Source organism: Gorilla gorilla, chromosome 1 (assembly GCF_029281585.2).
Source record: "Gorilla gorilla gorilla isolate KB3781 chromosome 1, NHGRI_mGorGor1-v2.1_pri, whole genome shotgun sequence".
Lineage (NCBI taxonomy): Eukaryota > Metazoa > Chordata > Mammalia > Primates > Hominidae > Gorilla > Gorilla gorilla.
The window spans coordinates 21,278,489-21,301,293 of NC_073224.2; the positions used below are offsets into that span (position 1 = coordinate 21,278,489).

The 22,805-nt window shown below is 40.7% G+C and overlaps 1 protein-coding gene across 11 annotated transcripts in view; it reads right to left on the reverse strand.

Annotated features, from left to right (window-relative positions):
- Positions 1-22,805, reverse strand: part of SIPA1L2 (signal induced proliferation associated 1 like 2) — a 233,408-nt gene that overhangs the window by 151,007 nt on the left and 59,596 nt on the right. Inside the window, exon 1 of one of the 11 annotated variants that reach the window (XM_055372977.2) lies at positions 4,806-5,553. The exons of the other annotated variants lie outside the window; for them this stretch is intronic. The gene's annotated coding sequence lies outside the window, so the exon portion shown is untranslated. Of the gene's footprint in view, positions 1-4,805; positions 5,554-22,805 lie in introns of those variants that run through there. 11 annotated transcript variants of the gene reach the window in all.

Here is a 22,805-nt window from a genome sequence, read left to right on the forward strand (position 1 = left end):
TATTCTCAGACTACAAACAACCTCATTCGCCACCTCCATTTGCTTCCAACCTCCATACATACTTGTCTCAATTGATAATTAGTGTGAAACCCGGAGTATCTTTATTGTTTGGTATCTACCTTCCCACAATACTTAGACTCATGGAAGACAAAATATTTGTTTTACAACCTCAAACAATGGTAAGTTCAATATACTTTATTCATTTACTCTTTCAATAAATATGTACTAATAAATTCAATCAATATACTTCATTCATTTACTCTTTCAATAAATATATACTAACGCCCCTACCTGAAGGCAGATAACAAGCCCAGCACTGCAGGAGTAGTGAAAAGAGGGACACGGCAAGGCCTCCCACAGTCTTGGGGGTAGTGTAAACCCCACACTCCAACAGGAACGGAGCTCCCCTGAACAGAGGGGGCCCAGATCAACTGTGAGGACAGGACAGAACACATCACAGAAGGATGGCATGGATCCAGGCAGGGGACGCAGCCTATGCAAAGACATGAAGGGAGAGCGAGCAGGATCCGTGCAAGGACAAGGGAGGAAAGCAAGTGGCAGATGAGGTACAGAAGTGGAAAGGCCAAGGCCAGCTGTGCAGGGAGGAGCAGAAGCTTCTGGAGAGCCCAAGGGGCTGGTGTACAGCCAGAGGCTTGAATAACACTGAAAAAGGGGATTCTGCAAGAAATAACCTGGGAAACAGAAGGAGGAGGAGTTCCCCTTACTGGTCAGGATTTGCACACCAAAAGGGACATGGAGCTTTCATGCTGGGCCTGTGCCACCAGCATCCTGTCCTCCACACAACCCAAGTGAGGCCTCCCCCAACCAGAGGTGACAGGAGCAGCCAGCAAAGTCCCCACTCCACTGCCCTCACTTCCAGCCTGCCTGGACGACCTCCCAGCACCCTCCTTTTAGCTGACACAGGACCTTCCTCCTTGACCAGCCACCTTTCTTCCTCTTAGGACTCGACTGCAGATGTTCCTAGCCTTACACTATCATCCTTTTCAACCTGCCTGTCACTCTTCCCAGTGGTTTTCTCTAATTAATCCCAAAGAGGAGATCTGAAAGCCAAATCCTCAAGGCTGTAGAAAAGGTATATAGAATTAAAGCTGACCACTTTAGAGTGTAAGCAGTTGGTAGAGAAGAAGCCAGGTAGTATAAGAAAACTCTCAAGAATTGTTAACATGCAAAATGACTGAAATCAGCATGTTATCTGATGTTGATGGGAGCTCCTATTATGTGGGAAATTTCCATAAGTGGGACACTTTTTCCCTAATGATTGTAAATAAGTGAGGCAGGGTACCACCATTCACCTAAAATTGGGGGAGGGAGGATTGAGGAGAGGAATCTGAGGCACAAACAAGGGAGGAAAAACTAAGCTTTTTCTGAAACTGAAAAATCTGCTGATCCAACTTACATTTCAAGTTTTGACATAAAACTCACTGGTCAATATTATTTTTCTTGATCATTTTTGTTTTGTTTATGTTGCTAATTGACTATACCACCGCTGCCTTAGATTATAATAACCAGCAGGGAAAAAGAATGGTGCTCTACAATCATTCTGAAGCCTGGTCACCCACAGGCAGAGACTCTTAATACATACAGTGTGATGGTGATAACTGTGACAGTGAATTTCTTTTTCATTTCTGTGCAGAAATAGAGAATAGCTGATCAAATGCCTGAAGAGGGATTACACACTTAACTGTCTATAAGACAGAACTCAGAATTTTTCTAAACTGTAACTACCCACATCCATTTCAGATTTTTGTTGTGGTTGCTGCATGAAATACTTATTAACAATGCTACTTCATTAGTTTACCAAGTGGCATCTTGCTATATTCAAAGGAGAGTGTTCATTACTCAAAAGACCATCTGTCTAAGAGCTCAACAGAAGGTTTAAGTAATCACGATCTAGGGCAGGATGTATGGCTGCATTATATCAAGTCAAATATTTGCATTTGTCGGTATTTTAAATATGAACGTTCTTATCCAGCCACCCACCGCAAGTCAGACTTAATTACTATCTATTTTCAAACCAATACAGAAATTTCAATACAAGGATAGCTTAAACATAACCAAACAGGATTGCCAACCACAAGAGTCTGTGCAGCCACCTTCATTTATATAAGAAATAATCCTGACAGCAGCAATATTTTCAACCAGAAAAGCAGTTAAACACCATTACACAAATCAGAAGAACATTTGGAAAAACAGCTGATTCTGCCTTTTGGAGCATTAATAATTGTGGCTGTTTTTGCTACTATGATCAAAATTAGCAGCAGCAGCAGTAGCAGCAACGTTTAATCTCACTTAAAGGTATCCAACACTACTGTCTTCTTAATGCAGACAACAGAACCAAGGCTGGCAACTCTTCTCCCCTCGGGAGGTGATGCATTTCATTGAGAAAACTTGAGAGGTGCGTGGGCTAAAACAGACAGAGACACTGAAGTCCTCTTTCCAAACTGTTGTTTAAAATAGTCATGACTATTAAAATATTCAAGAATATTTTAAATGGGAAAAAGGGGGAAGAGCAACATGGAAGAGGTATTGCTAAGTCAACTCACTAGGTTCTGGCTTAAAGCAGAGTGCCATTGAGGACAATGAAACAGAAACAGTGGACTGGGAGTGAGGAGACAGGTAAAGACCAACCAAGAGTGAAAACAGCAAAGACTGGAAAAAAATCAAGCCCGAATGGGAATCCTCCTACCACCACCTTTTAACTCCTAGGTGGCCCCAGACAAACTACCGTGCGTTTCTATGTCTGTTTTCTCATCTGTAAAGAGTTAATGAAGCAAACAGTAGGGCTGGTAGGAAGATTAGATGAGATAGCAGAATGCATGTGTTTGGGACCTAATAGGCACTCCAAAACCAAAACACGAAAACCACAAAACACTGGTGTAGTCCCTTCTGTCATGTTCCCCTAAAATCAGTTGTTTTTATTATATGACCCAGAACCAGCTCTTTCTCCATCTGTAAGAGAAAAGGGGTAGACCTGAAATACTACCTAAGAGAGGAGCCCTCACAACTTCAACATCCAGTATCTAAGGAACATTGGCTGCCAGCAGGTTTACTGCTCCATGCTCACTGGGGAGGCCTAATAACAAACTAGTTTAACAACAAACTAACTTGAGGATGAGCCACGAGAATTTGAAAAATTTTTAAAAAATGAAGGACAATATGTCAAACTGACAAAGCAGTAGTACTCCCAAGAAGAGCGGTGGGAATTTCCAGAAAGGAGAGGCCCCAGTGGGGGAGGTGAGAAGAAGGCCTGGAAAGACCCTCCAGCCTCGGCAGAGGGAAGAGGCAGAGCGCTCCAGGCTGCCCACAGCCCCACAGAGCAGGAGGGTGGAAGGGTTGCGCTGGAGCAAATGATTCAGATTCCTGTGAACTGTAAAAGCCTTTTAAAAAGCTACAGCCGGAGTGATAGTTTAGCTGATGAGTTGAGCCTTAAAAGCCAGGCCAAGGAATTTTAACTTTTCCATGAGAACAATAAGGTTATTTTTTATTTATTTATTTTCCCCATGAGAAGAAGTCTCGCTCTTGTCCCCCAGGCTGAAGTGCGATGGTGCCATCTCGGCTCACTGCCACCTCTGCCTCCTGGGTTTAAGCGATTCTCCTGCCTCAGCCTTCTAAGTAGCTGAGATTACAGGCGCCCGCCCCCACGCCTGGCTAATTTTTGTATTTTTAGTAGAGACAGGGTTTCACCATGTTGGCCAGGCTGGTCTCGAATTCCTGACCTCAGGCGATCCACCCACCTCAGCCTCCCAAAGTGCTGGGATTACAGGCGTGAGCCACCACACCCGGCTGAGAATAGTAAGTTTTTAAGCCAGAGAGGGTTAGATTTATATCAAATATTTAGTGTCCAGTGCCTCACAAAGAGCAAGCAGTGATTAAATATCACCTTTTATTAATACTGATAACAATATGCTTATATACTGCATTTACCTGGCATTACAGAATTTTCTTAATTCTTAGGTAAAAGGTTGAAATCAGGAGATTGGTAGCTCTCACTGACTTATGGAACTGGTAACTTGCCTGACACAGACTAAGTAATTAGTAAATATTTGTTTTCTGCTTGTTTCTTTTTTAGAGAAAGGGTCTCCCTCTGTTGCCCAGGCTGGAGCACAGTGGTGCAATCATAGTTGAGGCTCAAGGGATCCTTCTGCCTCAGCCTCCCAAGCAGCTAGGACTATAGGCATATGCCATCACATCGGGTTAATTTTGTATTTTTTGTAGAGCTGGGGTCTTGCTCTGTTGCCCAGGTTGGTCTTGAACTCCTGGGCTCAAGTGATCCTTCCGCCTCAGCCTTCCAAAATGTTGGGACTATGGGCATGAACCACCACACACAACCAATAAGTATCTGTCCAATCAAAGAATGCTTAAGTGAATGGATTATATCTAGCAAATATAGTATAAGAGAAAGAAATAACATTCATGAAATAAAAAAGCAGATTCCTGTATTTTAACACCATAAAATGGCCACTACAATTGAAACAGAAGAGTTCCCTGACCCCCTTCGCTGAATGTGCAATGGGGGGTGGCACCCCTTATGGATGGGGGAGCATGCACACGGGCAGGTGCAGGAACCAGGGGGAGATCTTTTGGGCTCCAGCCACACAGCTGCATCTAGGGGTGGGTGCCTGCGACTCCCAAAGCCCCAGTGGGCATGCTTTTAGCTCTGCCATCTGCAGACGGCCTAAGTGTTAACCAGCTCAGTGCCTTCTTGGTACTCGGGTTCTTGTCTGGAGTCCAGGAAGAATCAGGTCACACACAGACTTGAAGGATGGTGAATTCAGGGGTTTTACCGAGTGGTGGAGGTGGCTCTCAGCAGGATGGATGAGGAGCTGGAGAGGAGGCAGAGTGGGAGGATAATCTTCCCCTGGAGTCTGGCCATCCAGTGGCTGATCTCCTCCCCAACCGTCCCTAGCCGAACTTCTCTGGATATTCAGATGCTCCTCCTCGTCTCTCCTTCTCTGCTGCACTGTTCTGCTGCCCTTCTCTCTTCTGTTCATCTGCCCGTCTGCTCATGGAGCCTGGGGTTTGGGGTTTATATGGGTACAGGACGGGGGGGCACAGTGGGCCAAAAGACAACATTTGGGCATGAAAACAGGAATGCCTGTTCACACTTAGGGCTGTGGATTTCCAGGCTTGGGGGTGGGGCCTTTGTTGGAGAACTGCCCTCTTCTACCCAGTATTTCCCTGTTTCCTGTCTCTTGTCCATATCACTATGTGACACGTTGTCTCTGGCCTCAGCTACACGTGGAAAGTGGCCAGGCTGCCAGGAGGCAAGGAGCCAGCACAGGATTTAGATAGAGGAGTTAGCTGCTCGACTGTCTCCTATATTTTATACTCTTACCCCTGAGCGTCCATTTAATGTTTTCTTCTCCTTATAAAATACATGTCTAAATCCTCTTCTACCATAAAACTCATTTTAAAAATCGGTCTTTTCTGTAATTTGTGAATATTTATCTCCATTATCAAATTCCAAGAGTACAAACACATATTTATATTCATTACAGAGGTGAGCCATCTGTAAGTGATCAATAAAAACTTTCTCATAAAGAACATAAAAGCCATCAACAAAATGAAAATTCTGATAACCCATGTTCATTCTTTCATTTAAGCATTAAGAATTTACCAAGCAGCAAGGCCCCATGGTAGGCAATGAGAAATACCTAAGGCATGAGCCCTGACTCCAGGACGTTTATAAACTACTGCAGGAGGCAAGATTAACATACAAATCTGTCCACAACACTGGTTTCAATCTCTAAAAAGTTATTTTTTCCACCAGAGTAACTATTAAGAATCAAAATGGATACATTTGGTTTTAAATTTCTATCTTCATTTCCTGTCTGTCTCTCTCAGAGATAAATGTTAACAAGCACTAGAATTATTTAAATGCAGTCATCAGAGCAAACCAGAAGAGAAGGACAAATGGAGAACAATCTATAGGAGAGACATAGCAGATCAGTGGCTGGACAGTCTGAAACTTCAATAACAGGACACAATACAAAGGAGAAGGGCTCATACAGGAAAGGATATGGTGAAGTGGCTGTGCTAAAAGAAGGGATTATGAAATAAAATATTTACATTTAAAGTCCTATTTTTAACAAACTTACTTTATCCAGCCTCTCAAATTCCAAAGCCTTCAACAGGAAAAGTCTTTCCACAATGCTACCCTAAAAATAGTTCCCTTTATTCTTTCTCAGGATACCATGTAGATTTCCCTTCAGTTTGCTTTTGCAACAACACTGGTGTCACAAAGAATGAAACGACGACTTATTTTAACTAGAGAGCAATATTTATGTTATGCACACATATCTTGACACTATCACACACGTGCCGATGTTTTCTTTCTAGAAATGGGATCTGCATCAGCCGTGTTTGGTGTGCGCCCTGGCCTTGCAGCTGTTGTGCTGGCAAGTTGGGTGTTGTTCCCAGGCATTCCACGGAGTTTCTTGGTTTAATTTTATCTAACAGGCTAAAAGGGGTACAATTATTTTTTATCAAAATAACAATAAGGAAATAACTTCCAACAATGAATTTCTAAGTGAAAGAATCTGCACATCATACATTTGTGTCTGTAATTAGCAAAATTAAATGTCCCTTTCTCTCCGTAAAGTATTTGGCTTGCTTCCTTACAATAACTGTCCATGGAATAAAAGCAAATAAACAAGAAATTGAGTTTACAAACTTATGGACATTAATTATTCAATTTTGGCAGAGGCTTTTACTTTAAAATCAGTTACAATACAAACATGTGAAAAACTTCTAGGTTCTAAATCACATCACTAATCTCAGCAGTTTTGAGAAAACAAGTGACTCTTCTTTCGAACAAATGAAACCACCCAAACATTATTTATCTTTCAGCTGCACTACTCCCATGCCCAAAATTAAACAGAGAAAAGTTTTCAGACTCAACAATTCACCTCCACCGGTAATCTGAAGCCAGAGTGGGAGAGCAGGTATTTGTGGAGCCAAGTCTGAATGTAATTCTATTTACAATGCCATGCTTTGCCCCCCTAAAGCCAACCTGGAGCAGCATAACCCCACCCTGATCTTTATCACCTCCAGCTGGAGTGAGGAGTCAGGTTCCCCAAGGTGTACTTCTAACCAGAATTCCTCAAGACAGACTAACCAAATGCCTAATTAACAGAGAGAAGAACCTCCAGTTGCTCCACCATATATAGGCTCTCACTGAAGTATCACCAAGTCTAAGACAAAGCAGACAGCTGATAAACAATCCACTTTCTTCAGCCCCCTCTAAGGAAGCCTCAACAGCCAAATGTAATCTAATAATTAGCATATGTAAGAGTAAAGGTCCAGACCATGACATCAGCTTCACAGAAAAATCAGCAGATTCAAAAAAGATCCACGGAGCCTATGCAGTCTTTGGAAATTCTAAATAAATGAAAGGATGAAAGGACAGAACAGCAGGGGATAGAGAACTCTACATTCTAGGTCCTAGAAAGCACAATACAACATTTCTAAACAAAACCATTCTGCAAATTCTCTATTACAGAAAAAAATCTATCCATCACAAAGGTATTAGCTCACAAGGGTATTAACTGAAAAGTTGCTTCCCTAGCAACCTCCACATTGCAACAATGTCCTTGAATAGCATTTTGCAGAGACGGCAAGCCATAGTTAACCCAGAAGACTGTCAACAGTTCAAGGATCACCTAAACTTGGTGAGAGTCATGAAGAGCTAATGCAGGATTCCTTAAAGATGACATTACTGCTAAAGATAACATGAGTGCACACATTCTGAAATATCTGTAGCAAGAACTCAGGATCCACTAAGCTGTTTAAAGAAGTTTAATGTGTACACTGTGATAAAAGCTTACCTTTCTGTCTGTTACAAAACTTACAGAGGAATGAACTGAACTCAACTAAGCTTCTCTCATCAAGGGTTTTGCTGGCAGCCCCTGCCCCTCAAATTTACCCAACATCTATCTCATCTGTTGGCATGTCAGGTTTTCTGTTGTTGCTGCTGCTGCTGTTGCTTAAGTTAAAGATAACCAAATACTTATCTCAATTACATTTTTAAAAGAAAATGTGAACCCAAAACTTCTTCTCTCCCTTTAGCGATAAGGTATGGCCATAGTGCAGTTTAACACACCAGGTGATAATTCTACAAATGTGCTCTGATGCTGCACAGACAAGGATGGAAACAAAATACATGCAATCCAAAAGGCAGCTATCAATGGCACATAAACCCCATTCAGATATAGAGAAACCAGACAGATAAGTGTGTCATCCAGGAAAAACAAACAGAGACAGAAACAAGATAAAACCAAAAGAAATTATGTGTCTTCGGGAGCTGTTATCAATCACTTGAGAATCTTTGAACTTTGCTTTGTAAAACTAGGGATCTTATCCTCTCATACAAACAGTTAAAAAAAAAAAAAAATGGAAGAGTTCCAAGGTAGTGAACACTGGGGTCAGACTGAAGTCTGCAAAAAGATAAGACAATTTACCCAGGAAAAGTTAAAGCACACTTCTTTGAAAGCTCATTTAATTTCCCTCTATTTTTTAGACTCAGATATCAAAATCTCAAGGATTTTGCAGTCTTTGAGGTTTTCAGGATGGAGGCAATCCGTTGGACCAGGAGACACAGGCCATCTCTGGGACAACAGACAAGAACGGAGAGAGAAGCCATGTGGAAGAAATCCCACACCCAACAAAAGTAAATTTTTACCTGTGTCCCGTGAGCAAAAGAGGATTAACAAAAACTCATGAGGGCAGCTCAATAAAATACTGATAGGAGGTGAGAGGCTGACACTGCACAGCACCTGTGCAATCCACAGTAGGTTATGGTGAAAATGTTTGTGGAGCCGGTCTCATTGCTATCACAAATTCAGCAGGCGTATAGGACAAATAGGAAGATATAACATACAGTGAACGCCTGCCAGGGGTTGGGCTCCATTCCTGGTATTCGCTTCTACCTAAGACACCCCATAATGTGGTTATCAGTCTCTCTATTAAGATAAGCAATAACGGACTCTTGAGAGTTCAGGCGCTTTTCAATAGTGGAAGCCACATACAGCAGGGGTAGGTGTTTAACTTTGGTCAAAAGTTACAAAAAAACTCCTTGTGTGTTTCTTTTTATGCAAATCATTTACTATCTTAACCCCACAACACATCAGGCCCCACCAAACAATGACTTCAACCAGTCTTTCCATTCCCAGCCGGTGAGTTTCCTCTCTCACTCTTGTTAACCCAAACTCCAGGCACTTTGAAAATTCCAATATTCCAAAGAATATTTCCTCTGCAGCTACTGTGACTTCCATGTGTTCTCACTGTCTCTGGCAAGCCACAGCTCTTGCCCTATTCCGTGTTCTGAGAGACACAACCCAACATTACCATTATTTATTTACATGCTTGTCTATCCCACTAGACTGAGGATGTAGAAATCAGAGAAACCTGGTCAATGTGGTATTGTCTCGCCCTGCCTAACAAGATGCCTGGCACAGTGAAGACACAAAAGATTGTCAGCTAAATGAAACATTGCCGGCATGTGCTGAGAAGTGTCAACAGGCTGAACATCCTGTACCAGCATGACACTGACTGTAACATCTCCAATCCATAGATAAATCATACATTTAAAACACTCAGACATTATTTTTATAAGGATCATTATTCCACATCACCAAAGCAGTGTCTGTATGGAGAGTAAGCCAAAACAAAAGCCTTGCTGGAAAAAGTGACAAGTCATAGCTGCACTGTTCAAACAGAACCCTGCCTGGAAAGCCAGTTGCCATAGGCTTTTATCTCACACAGTGAAACCTCCCCAGACAGCTTGAAATGAGGAGAAAAGATAACCCACTGAGATTTACACTTCAAAGAGCAAGAAGCCTCGAGGTAAGATTTGACTGTATCCTAATTAATGGCAAAACATAATTAAAGAGAGTTTTGGGCAGGAACTGGGGACACGAAAAGAGGATCCTAGAGGAAATTTTGGCATCCAGAGGAGAAGGACCCTCAGCCACTAGATGGGTAGTCCTCTCCTGGGCAGTCCTTGTCTGAAGCCAGTAATTGTTCAACTCACTTCTCTCCCTGGTTCTGATGGTAAATGTGCCCCACCCCCGGCCACGGTTCTGATGGCAAATGTGCCGGGCAACCTGCAGACTTCTGTCTACCTTCAGGGAGGGAATATGGCACTGAGAAAAGGCTGGCATTCAGGTTCCCACGGTGAGCATATTTAGTTTTGTACATTACTAAGTAGGCATTCTTGTCACATACTCCGCTACTGAGTTTGGTTAAAGCAACCAAGTCTGAGAGATAGATCCATTCTCAGTGCACCCCCAAACAAATTCTTTTTTAAATTTTGCCAGCTAATGAGTTATCTCCCATAAAAGTCTTCTGGAAGAACTAACTGGCATTTCTCCTGGCTGATGCATGATCCTAAATCTTTGTTTTTATGCGTATTTTCTTTAAATTTCTACACTATGTGGATCAAGTTTTATGAGGATAATCACTTTTAGTCAATAGTAGTTTTTACCAAACAGGTAACAATTTATTCAGTAAGACTCACTATCCTAGTATAAAACGATCCTCTCACCTCTCAGGGTAGAAGTGTCATGGAAACAGTTTGGTTTCACCAGTACTAAATTAATACTGCTTTTGCAGGGCTGAGGCAAAAATTTAATTTGCAAAAACCAGCCCAAGGCTACCATGATATAAAATTCACTTGATGTGTTAATTTCACACTCTAGAGTCCTCATCCCACCGGTGGGTGGGTGATCTCAATTATGTAAAGTAGAAGAATGTCTGAATTTACCCCAGCAACCCCAGACATCAGCACTCTAGGCCCAGCAGGAAGCCAGAGCTCAGCTTCCTTCCTGCCAGCCCATGGGGTAGCAGGGATTATCCTAGAAGTCAGCCAGACTGAGTAAATATTTTCACTATGCAGAGCTCAATCATAGGGCACCAGCATCCCATTTAATAAACTTTTTCTTCTACATCTTAACACAGAAGGGATGCTTCCAATATGAACAAATAGTAACATAAACTCAATCACCTCCAGCTAGACCCGGCACGTAGAGTGCTTTAGACTCTGCAGTCACAAGCACTAAGCCTGGGAACTGCACAGGCAGGAAGAATAAACCTCCTTTTGCCCCGGTCAGTGTTCTTGAAAAGAAATATGCCAACTCCTGTAAAATAAATACATGTTCTAGCATAAAAATACTATTTATAAAGACCATGAAATAATGAAATGTGCTTTAATAAAAGCACACCAAAATGTATATGCAGTATATCAACAGAATATAATACAAACATATATACACAGACATACCATGTATTTATAGAAAAAAGATGAAGAAAATTCTCCAAAATTTTGTTTTCATCATTGGGTGTTGACAATTGAGGAGATTTTATTTCCTTCTTTCTATACAAATACTATATATGTAACATATATTACTTTTAATAGGTTACCTGTATAAAACAAAGAAGCCTTGGTTCAAAATATAAGTAAATGAAGATTAGTGTGTATTACTTTAAATAAATAAATTGCTCTATTGTTAGAGTAAGCTATAATGTTTCTACTATAGACTAATTCAATGCAGATATAAATTGACTATCTGTTCATCAAGGAAATAAAAGTTCCGTGATTCACAAAGAGTAATAATACCTACCCATCAGCAAATCCGCCTGGAAACAAATTTCCTTCCTGTCGGTTCCCCTCAATTCATTCTTGATTTTTGATCCCTGCCTAATCTGCTATCTCTCTCACACACAGAACTGTTGGACTTTCAGGGCCCACAAAGGAACTAACTCAGAACAGAAATAGCCCTTGGCCAGTCCTTTATTGACAGTAAAGAAACGTACTTTGTGTTTTTAAAAACAGTTTTCCCTGTGAGTTGGTGGTAGTATGGCAGCCAGCAATCCCATTTTCCTGTCCATCAGACTATTGCGATAAAATGGCTTAACCACCTCCTACCCCAAACCACATCCCCAGCTACCTGCACTACACCAAAACATTAGTAAGAAATCAGTAGTCTGGTATTAGTAATTGATTTAACCAAATAATATCACCCAAAAGAAGCTGCTATGCCCTGTTGCTCATACGCTGCACTGGTATTTAATAAGGCCCTCAGGAACAAAAAATTTAATTCAGAGTCATCTTTTTGGATCATCTGCTCATGAAGTTGAGTACTTACTAAAGATTCCTTTAATAAGGCATAATTCCTTAGATATAGGAACGTTTCCCAGTGATTATTTAATCCTCATGGGAAGGAAAATGCTGTGTACTGGTCACCTTGCCCAGCAGGGAGGCCATCCAGCTCTCACCTGCCTCCTCTGCATGTGGGAGGCAGGCCCAGAGGCCTCAGCCTTCATGAGCCTCAATGGCCAGACCAGGACACAGCAGCCCCAAAGCCCTGGGCCATGTACTGAGAAGTTCTAACATGAATCAGAAATCAAAGCTTCTAAGTGCATATAATTTCTCACAGTGGAACAGAATCATGAGAGGTATCACTGCTGGAAAAACGCCAAGATGTAAAACTTGGATAATAAATAAATGCAAATTATCTACTAAAGATACTGGATTTTAAGAGTCTAGATTTTCATGAAGAGGAAAAAAAAGTAAATAAAGACACTACAGTATCCTGAGCTAGAACTTTAGTAGACGTAAAAGGAGCCTTTTTCAAAGCATTAAGCTCTCATTCAAATATTTATTAAGAATCTACTATGTTCCAGACAGATATATTATGACTCTTACACATTTGCTCACGTGCATAAAAAGTCATTTGGTTTAGACATTCCCACCGTCTACCAGTTCCTGGGGAGGTATACTGCAATCTCCACGTCAACTGATAAAGATAATAGAAGACAAAGTCAGTCAAATAATATGAATTCCTAGACCTTTTTGATTAATGATACAAATGGCCACGGCATCTTTCTCAACTATCTTCCCAACTCCTTTTCATTATGTATTCTGGTAAAAGATAACAAAGTTTCAGGTAAAGTTTCAGGAAGTCAGCTTTTGATTATTTTAAATGGGTTTGCAAATATGTATCTGTCACTATGTGACCAGAAGACTACATTTTGGACATTCTCATGCCAGATTCTGACTGGCCCCTGATGTGTACCTGCCATTAAGATAATTATTTCCATATACAAAACTACAAACTGGATCCCATTTTCATTACCTTTTGGATTGGAGCTGGATACACAGATCACATGTTCATCCGATGTCCTTCTCTACCACAGGGGAGCCACACACAATGCCCACCCCTAGTAACAGGAAATGAAACACTAATGAGCCAAACAGCCATCTGCCTGTGTCCAGACTGAACAGGCCAATAAGCCTGTTGGTCCTTCCTTATTCTACAGATAGAAAACAAAAGCAGAGTACATGCTCTTTTACCTTTGACTGGCAGGTTGTCCAGAGTGTCCCTGGATAAGTTACTTATCATTGCCAGGCTTTGATGGGAATGGTCTTGATGAAAGAAAATTCCACTTTCCAGCCCCAGCTTATACCTACTGAGTCAAAATGCAGGAGCAGGAGAGAGGGATACACAGGGCAGCGTGTGGAATGCACCTGGGCATGGGTACTTCGGCAAAGGCCTCAGGTGACTCTTGATACGCAGGCTTAGCGATTACTAAACCTTTTCCAGGGCCAGAGGTAAACAGGAGGCCATAAAGCCAACCACCTGAGGGCTCCCACTGCGCCAGCTGCTCTGAGAGGCCCTGAGCAAGTAAATATGGCATCAAATACGGGTAAGTTGCTGAGATCCCCAACAAATCCCCAGGAGTTTTGGAGGGTAGAGGACACTGGAGAAGTACTGATGAGGAGAAATGGGGAAAATGACCCAAATGTAGTTAGGAAACCCAAAATGCTGCCCTTGGCAAGGCTGCCCAGGCCTGTCCTTACAGAGTGGCAGATATGTCAACTGCACATTTTGAATGCCAAGGAGGCACATGCGTCTGTAACAGCAGCAGAAAGGAGTTAAATACGTTCAGTATTAATCATAAAGTTGTCAAAGATAACTTAGAGTCTATTCCCTCCCTAAGCACTGCTAAAGAAAAATCTTTACTTGGCTAACTGCCTGGATGAAAATTAGTTTGGGGGATGATCTGCATAAAGATATGTGCTTTAAAAAGTCAAAGCTACATAGGAATTCTAACACATCGCCTATTAGAGCATTTTAACGGAAGGAGACAGAATAAAGGAAGAAAAGAATCATAAATAATACCCAATCTATCATATGGACACATTAAAGGCATCACATTATTTTATAATGAGAATTTTTTTTCCATTGCAACTGTTAACAACCTAATACTTTTTCACCATAATGTACTGATGCGTATTTCCAAGAATGCATTCGAAGCCAACAAGATCTGATTGCCATTTTAAAAACAAATGTAAAATAATAAATGTTTACTGCTGACTCTGTTTAGTCCACTTGATAATCAGATCTGAACAAGGGGATCCCCTCAGCAAATAAAACGCATCATCAGACAGAGGACAGAGACCCACAAACAAAAAAATGCTTCACATGTTCACTTTTTTCCCCTTAGCACCACTAACTGTGCACATTTTAGCACATTTTAAAAAGGAGAAAAAATAAAAATTAGCCACCTAACAAACACTTGCAAGCTGTGTCTAGAGAACCCAGGCATGGAAGGAGAGCTGTGTAGACATCTGGCATCACCTGTCAGACTGCCAAACCACTGTATTTTTAAGCTATTCAGATGCTTTCTGAAGAAGAAACAATAAAAATCCTACATGCCTGAACTGTGAGGTGGGGGAGCCTCCTTGTAGCTCAGCCCTTGTCAGACAGGCTACAGCAGCCTCAGAAGGTTCAATAGCCTCTTTATAAACCTATTGTGTGGTGTAGTGCCTAAAAATAGTATGGTTTGGCAGGCAGATCATACCAAGGAATAATCCTACATACTCAACTCCTAAACAACAGACAAAGGAATAGAAAAGAAAACTAAATTGTATTTTCAGTCTGCACCTAAGCTCTTGTGGTCACCTCTTCACCTGGATTCCTCTAGCTTCCCCATTTTGTCTGAACACACAGCAAACCTAAATTTTAGCCCTTACAGCCTACACAAGAAAATGAGAGGAATGCGGGGGGACGTAGGCAGGCAAACAGAGGTGGGGTGCATGACTGAGCCACACATTTCTATAGTATACACTGCCACGCTTAAGAGAACTTTTGCCCTCCCACTGAAATAGACATGAAGGTCTATTGTGATGATTACATTATAATAATTATTGAATATGGCTTTCAAGTTTCCCTTACACTGAAGTTCTCAACCCTTCCTTCATAGCTTTTAAGAATTACCTGGGGAAGTTTAGGAAAATACAGATGTTGGAAATTCAGTTTTAAACTCACTTTTAAGTTTCTGAGGTGCACAGCTAGGGCTTAGACCACTGCTTAAAACAACAAAGCTTTTTGTTTTGTTTTATGACGGAGTCTCGCTCTGTTGCCCAGGCTGGAGTGCAGTGGCATGATCTCCACTTCCTGCAGCCTCTGCCACCCGGGTTCAAGCGATTCTCCTGCCTCAGCCTCCTGAGTCACTGGGATTACGGGATTACAGGTGCCCGCCACCATGCCCAGCTAATTTTTGTATTTTTAGTAGAGACAAGGTTTCATCATGTTGGCCAGACTGAACGACAAAGGTTTTTTTTTTTCGTGTGTGTGTGTGTGTGTGTGTGTGTGTGTGTGTGTGTGTGTATGTGATGGAGTTTCGCTCTTGTTGCCCAGGCTGGAGTGCAATGGTGCGATCTTGGCTCGCTGCAACTTCTTACAGGCATCAGCCACTGCTCCTGGCCAAGAAAGGTTTTTTAGACCCCATCAGGTCGACTGCTTAGGCCACAGAGGCAGAAAACAAAAACCAGGAGGGAGGGGGTCAGTATCAAGCATGAAGCCTGCCTGCAAGGGATGGGCCACCAAGAGACCAGGAGTGCCACCCTTCTAGAGAGCACTCCTGGACAGAATGAAAATCAGGCCACAATAGGCAGCTACAAGAAACCATCAGATGAGATCATAAGAAAGTACAAAGTTAAAAGCTACATGTTAACACTCCTCAAACCCCAATTTTAATTTAGCATTTACTTTTCCTTTTTTCAATATATTTATCTGAAAAGAGATTCTTACTCTGGGTTTTTATTGTGGGGACAGGATGGCAGAAGTATTACTCTTCTCCCAGAAGTATTAATAAATTAATACATATTAATATAGATGGGAGAAGTAATAAATAATAAGTGTACCCATGTTCTCTCTCATAAGTGGGACCTGAACAATGAGAACACATGGACATAGGGAGGGGAACAACACACACTGAGGCCTGTCTCAGGGCGGGGGATGAGAGGAGGGAGAGCATCAGGACAAATAGCTAATGCATGCGGGGCTTAAAACCTAGATGACGGGTTGATAGGTGCAGCAAACCACCATGGCACATGTATACCTATGTAATAAACCCTCACGTTCTGTGCTTGTATCCCAGAATTTAAAGTAAATAATTGATAATGAGTAAGTACACTAAATGAAAGATAAAAATAGTAAGTGTCTAACAGAGTTGATTTTTCAAATAAAAGAAAATAGCTAGATCAACAAGCATCGTCTGGATGAATCTGGATAAAAACCTTAGATAGGTGAAGTAACTTGCCCAGTGTTACATCAAGTTAATAATCTGACACCTTGGATGGCAAACCAGGTTGTTGTCTAACTCTCAAATTAAGGTTCTTCCAGGTTTTTTCACTAAATCAAACTGTTTTCACCAAGCCCAACTGCCAGAATGCTTTTCTGCAAATACATGGGTGTCAACATAGGCTCATGGCTAAGAGCCTGACACTAGAATCTCCTTCAGACCAAAGTGCCTGCTCAACTATTGACTGTGCGACCTGGACAAGTCCCTTAGGCATCTTTGTGCCTCTGTGTGCTGCATCCACAGAGCAAGAAAGACAGCAAGAGGAGCTGCTTTATACAAATTAATAAAAGAAAGAACACCTGCAAAATGCTGACAGCAAGACTTAGAACAGGAAGTACTCAATAAATGCTAGCTATTATTATTACCAAGAATTAAATCTGAACTTAGAATGTGTTACCATTTGTTAGTAGGAAAATCAATACAGAAAATTATCACCTTTTACTGCACATACAGATTCTCTATTCCTTTCTCTCTCTAAACAAACTTTTAAAATGGGTGACTGTGGGGCCTTTATTTCTATTGTGTGTGCCTTAAGGTATGAAGGGGACACAATGATCCAATATCCTGTGACTTCCTAGACCACAGAAGTATGAAGCAGAAGGAATGTTTGAGTTTCAAAGGACTCTCAAGATGGGATGGTTCCTATAGTATACACTGTCAGGGTTAAGAGAACTTTTACCCGCCCACTGAAATACACATGAAGGTGCATTACATTATAATAATTATTACATTATAATAATTATTGACTATGATTACATTATAATAATTATTGACTATGGCTCTTTCAAGTTGCCCTTACACTGAAGTTCTCAACCCTTCTTAGCTTTTAAGAATCACCTGGGGCAGTTTAGGAAAATATAGATGTTGGAAATTCAGTTTTAAATTTCTGAGGTGCACAGCTAGGGCTTAGACCACTGCTTAAAATAACAAAGATTTTTCTGTTTGTTTTGTTTTCTTTTGTTTTGAAATGGAGTCTCAGCCTCTCAGCCTCTATCAGACACATTGCTCATTACCTCAGAAAGTGCTTTCATTGAGGAAAAATAGTTATCTCATTAAAGAATCAAAACCTTAACACTATCCATTGTTCCTCGCTGAATTCTTCCTTTATAAAGCTTTCCACTGATATTTCCTCCAAAGAGAAATGTTTAATAAAAGCAAACAAACAAAGGAAAGAAAATAAACCATACATACTGAGACTTAACTTATAAAATCACAGTGTGGTATGTGGAAAAGCCCTGCTGGATTTCAGAGTCATGAACTAAGAGTGGTATTTGTCGCTTTTCACTAATGGAATATACAAAACTGTCTTTATAACATGGTACTATAAATGCTTTCCAAATAACACTGTAGAAGGCTTGCACAAAGCATGACATTGCATTTTAAACATTTGCAGGGATAATCCTTAATCGACGGACTTTCACATTTCACACTTCTTTCAGATATCTCAACCATTTAATCTCCACTTAAGTTGAAGATTCGGCAAAACAGAAAAGAATCCAATGTTCACAACACTCAGGGTTCAGTGTGTTTTTAGAAGTCTGATTATTTCAAGCAGGGCTTTAGGCTACCAATGGGTCAATAATTTCATTTGAGTGTGAGAATATGCAGTAATTGTTTCCTATTACTCTAGTACACATTCTTGAAGTCTTATGGGGATTCAATTTGGTTTTGCACAATATCAATATGCTTATCTTTCTGCATGAACAATATATGAACATATAGAAGATAATATAATTGTACAGATGCTCTTTTTTGTTTTTCTCCTAACTGCCTACAGAAGCAAAATAAGACCACATTCTGAAATTATCTATAAAATACGACTAATGGATGACTTGGCCGTCTCCTTAAGTCACTACCCTTGGGGCACTGCCACAGAGATCTGGTAGTTTGCTCCATTACAAATTAGCTATATGACCCTTAGGCAAATCACAAAGCCTCCCTGGGCCTTATTTTTTAAATGGAGATACCTACTTCAAAGCACTACTGAAAGGTTAAATGAAAAAGGTAAAATACTAAAATATTATCTGCCACATAGTGAACAGTAAGCAAATAAAGCTGCAATAATAATTATTCAACAGAAGAGGAAATGGCCTGAAAATACACTGCAAATGAGAGACTGCATCTGTCACCTTCAGTCATAAAGTGTGATCAAGTTGATCAGCATTACATTTTGGGAAACCTTACTAATAATATAATCAAGATATATAATAAATTATTGTCATTTATTCAACTAGCTATAACCTAATGGTAAGAACAGAAATTGGAAAAAGGGAAGGAAAATAAATAAATTTCTAATTAACAAGTAAAGCATATCCTACCTTGCCAATAAAAAAAAATTTCCAAGTTATAAAGGAGTTTGTTTTGAGCCTGATTAGCATGAACCAGTCCACGAGAAACCAGCGTATTGGACTGTGATAGTGTAAAATACATATTTGAACTTCAACCCCATTTCCTGGTATACAACTCCTAAAATACTTAAAATTTCCAGTGACATCTTTTTGTATGCTAATGAGTTAACTGATGGATGGCAGCCCTGAGGTAGCTTTAGGATGGGGCTGGTCAACTGAAAGACCAAGGCCTAATCGGAGGGTTGGGACTTTCTGTCCCACCCCACAGCCTCCAGGGAGGAGAGAGGGACTGAAGGTTAATTTGATCACCAATGGCCAATGGTTTAATCAATAATGCCTATGTAATGAAGCTTCTCTAACAGTCTGAAACGACAGGCTTCCAGAAGCTTCCAGACAGCTGAACACATGAAGGTTCCTGGAAGGTGGTATGACTGTAAAGTACATGGATGCTCTGTGTCCCTCTCCCTAACCTCAACCTATGCATTTCATCTGTAGAAGAGACATGTAACATCCTTTGTAATAAACCAGTATATCTAAGAGCTTCCCTGAGTTCAGTGGGCCACTCTAGCAAATTAATCATATCCAACGAGTGGGTTGTGGAAACCCCAATCTAGTCAATCAGAAGCACAGGGAAATCCACCTGGAGCTTGAGACTGGCACATGAAGCAGCAGAGAAAGGAAGGAGAGTCCTGGGACTGGGCCCTCAACCTGTAGGATCTGACACTATCTCCAGGTAAATAGTATCAGAACTGAGTTGAATTAGAAGACAGCCAGCTAGTGTTTGCTCCAGGATTAATTGCTTGCTTGGTGTGGGGGGAAACTGCTAAACATGTGGTCATGGAAGTCTTCTTTGTTGACTGTTGTGGTATGACAGCAGCAGAGGAAAAAACACTGCTTTTTCACTCTCATAGACCTATTGAATTAAGGACCAAATCTTCCTTTGTGCAATGGGTTCAGGTGCTGCAGAAAAAAAGAGTGTTCCAAGCCTTGGGAAGAGAAGGCTAAGGAACAGACAGGGGTATCCTGGGTACAAGAGGACATGGAGTGGACCATGGGCTGGATTTCTGCTTAGCTTGCCTCAGGCCCTTGATGACCTCATCAAATCCTCAAACCCTATGAAGCCATATGCAAATCTAACACATTATCTCTTTCTATACATCTTTTTCACTCTGAATAAAGTACACCAAAATGCACATGTCTACATGTGTTCACTTATCCACCCAAACGTGTGTATTGAGTGCCTACAACATGCCAGGCGCCCTGGAGGACACACAGATCCACAGTCATCTCAGCTCACTAGTATTCTCCCAGTATTTTATCATTACAGCAACTGAACCTTTTATCGGAGCTATTTATGTATATTTGCTTTTTCCCCTTTAGATTACAAACTCTTGACGGGGAAGGGCTGCCTTTTCATCATCTTGTTTCCTCCAGCAACTAACAGAGTACTGCACTTACAGAAATTATTCGGTAAATATTTACTGTATGAAATCCCTCTTGAGAGCCCACAGTCTCCTTCCCCTGAGGTCTTCAGATTTTAAGACCATCTGCCTGAGGTGGCTACAGCTTTCTAAATTTGGCTGATAGTGTGATATGAAATAAAATGTTTCAAAACATAATCTGGAAAGTGTTTGTGTTTACCCACCCTGAAATTCAGATATAAGCAGCAAAAAAATTGGAATTTAGGAAGAGATATGAAATCATCTAAACCTGTTATATATAGGCAACTGCATGTCCCAGTGGTCAAACACCCGAGTGAAGGATCAAGCACCAGGATCCCTGACTTGTTCTTGACAACCCGATCCTGGCAAGAGATGGCACACATCTGCTGTAAGCAGGCAAAGCATGCTGTCCTTCCCCCTGTAGAGATCTAGTAACTAGAATGTTTGTTCAGAAACTTGGGCGGGACAATGAGAAACTCAGTCTGAGAACATTTTAAAAATCGATGAAGGCCAGGCATGGTGGCTCACACCTGTAATCCCAGCACTTTGGGAGGCTGAGGCAGGCGAATCACCTGAGGTCAGGAGTTCGAGACCAGCCTGGCCAACACAGTGAAACCCCATCTCTACTAAAAATACAAAAATTAGCTGGGCGTGGTGGCGCATACCTGTAGTCCCAGCTACTTGGGAGGTTGAGGCAGGAGAACCGCTTGAACCCAGGAGGCGGAGGTTGCAGTGAGCCAAGATGGCACCGCTGCACTCTAGCCTGGGCAACAGAGCAAGACTCCATCTCTAAATAAATAAATAAACAAAGATAAATTACGGATCCTCTAAAGATCCATTCAAGTCTAGAATTCTACTGGCCTTATGAAACTGACCATAAAATAAAAAAGTGCAGGATCAAAAGCAAGCCTAGCACCATCCCTCCAATACTTATTTTGATTCCCAAAGGGTGAAAGGCGGAAGGTAAAGCTGAAAGCAGAGAGAAGGAACAAAATATTCCAGGCATCAAAACAGCACCTTTCTGATAAGAAAACACCTAAGGAGTTAAAAATTCTTACTAGAAGTCTGAAAGCTGAAACACAGACCTCTGTAACACTACAGTGCCAGCTATCTCGGAAAATTCTATTCATCTTTGTAAGGACAAGAATTTGGAGCTCAGCCCAAACTTGTCTCAGTCACTTCTCATGATAATAATTTGATTTCTCCCACAGAACAAGTCTCCCTAATCCTCTGATAAACAAGTTTCTAAGCCTTTAAGATGGTTAAGTGAACAAATCCTAACTTCGCCAATGGGAAAATGAGGGCATCAAATGGTAAAGTCATCTATGAAGAAGTATGCAACGAGTCAGTAATTAAATAAGTATGCTGTCTCCTCGGTTCTGACGCTATCACAAAATCTGTAGATTTTAAACAAGGTGCTCTTTACATATAAGTTAACTGGAGAATAAAGGTCACTGCAAAAGAAAAACTAGAAGAACCAAAGCAATTGAACTTCATTCATACTTTTTATCAACAGATATATTGTACAGATTTGTGATGTCCCCTTTCATTAGGGTCCAATTGTAACCCATGTTAAAATAGCATTTGAAATGGATTTTCAACTGAGAAAAAAGACTACCTGGGACACAGCAGCTTATTCAAGGAAGCAGACCTTTACTTTCCTCTGTGCTCTTAAAGACATCATACGGATCCAAATCAAACGCAACTCAAACAGTAAAAATATAAATAAAATTTAATTTTAAAACAAGAGAGAATACCTGGAGTTGGAATAACAGACTGGAAAAAATTTAGATCTGGAACTCATACCACATGCAAAAATAAAGAAAAAAAGTATCATATGCAAATTTAAAACTAAAATATGGAAAGTAATTTTTATAATTGTGGAGTGGGGAAGTTTTCTCTTAGCATGAGAATCAGGCCAGAAACTATAAAAAAAAAAGGAGCTAAACTTAGGGAGAGACTGAGAGACTGACATACTTGATAAAAGAGAACTCAAAACTACTCTATTGCAAAGGTATCTCCAGAAAGCTCAAGGGCAAACTAAGAATTGGAAAAAATACTTGTTTGTTACATGTGACAAAAGACTAATATCCAGAATAGAGATTAAAAATATCAGTACATGTAAAACTCCAAAAGATAAATGAGCAAAACAAATACAAGTGGCCAATAAGCATGTAAACCTAACCTCAGTATTAATTTTTTAGAACATAAACACTAAAACGATAAAACACTTTTTTTAACATTAAAACCAGACAATGAAAAGATGTCTACAATATATTGGTAAGTGAAAATAAAGGCAATGTACAACATATCTGTGGTCAAAAATAGTACATATTGAATAATTCAA